We start from the raw sequence: 696 nt of genomic DNA, 5'->3' as shown, positions 1-696 counted from the left end.
TTTTTTCTAAGCAAGGCTGGTGAGATCTTCATTGCCTTTCACATAGGATACCATGACTTCACAAAGCCTTCACCTGAAGAACTAGTTCTACATGAAGTTGACTATCAATGGGCTCAACTTCCTGGAAGTCCTGAGTCACCATGGACTATTGGAGAGCCGTGGCCTTCCCACCCCCCGCTCCCAGCAGAGTGGAATTAAGCCAGGATGGAGAACAAGCTGGGACTTAGTGTCCAAGGCTGCAGAAATGAAAATCCCCTTGGAGATGTTCTCCTGCATTCAGCAATTTATTCCTGCTGGGTGTTCAAAGGACAGTGCAATTTAAATGCAGTATCTGGCATCATCAGTTTTCTTGGCTCTGTGCATGTTAAACCTGATATTTTTACACTAGAGGCCTGGTGCACGAATTCGTGCATGGGTGGGGTCACTCGGCCTGGCCAGCGATCAAGGCCTATGGGGTTGGGCAGCCATGGGGAGGGACCCCAGGAGATTAGCCGGCCAGTCAGGGGGGTAGGGTGGGGGGAGGGGATTCAGGAGGTTGGCCAGCCAGGGGGAAGGGCCACGAGAGGTTGACTGTGAGTGCACACTGACCACCAGGGGGCAGCTCCTGTGTTGAGCATCTACCCCCTGGTGGTCAGTGCATGTCATAGCAACTGGTTGACCGGTCATAACCGTCACTTAGGCTTTTATATATATAGA

General features: G+C 51.9%; 1 non-coding gene across 1 annotated transcript; it reads left to right on the top strand.

The window, feature by feature from the left end:
- Window positions 1–258: 258 nt before the first annotated feature.
- LOC114233328 (small nucleolar RNA SNORA8) lies at window positions 259–387 on the top strand. The gene has a single exon (XR_003619480.2). It is a non-coding gene; the product is annotated as a small nucleolar RNA SNORA8 (small nucleolar RNA).
- Window positions 388–696: the final 309 nt, after the last annotated feature.

Source organism: Eptesicus fuscus, chromosome 18 (genome assembly GCF_027574615.1).
Source record: "Eptesicus fuscus isolate TK198812 chromosome 18, DD_ASM_mEF_20220401, whole genome shotgun sequence".
Lineage (NCBI taxonomy): Eukaryota > Metazoa > Chordata > Mammalia > Chiroptera > Vespertilionidae > Eptesicus > Eptesicus fuscus.
This window is presented reverse-complemented; position numbering and strand designations above follow the sequence as displayed.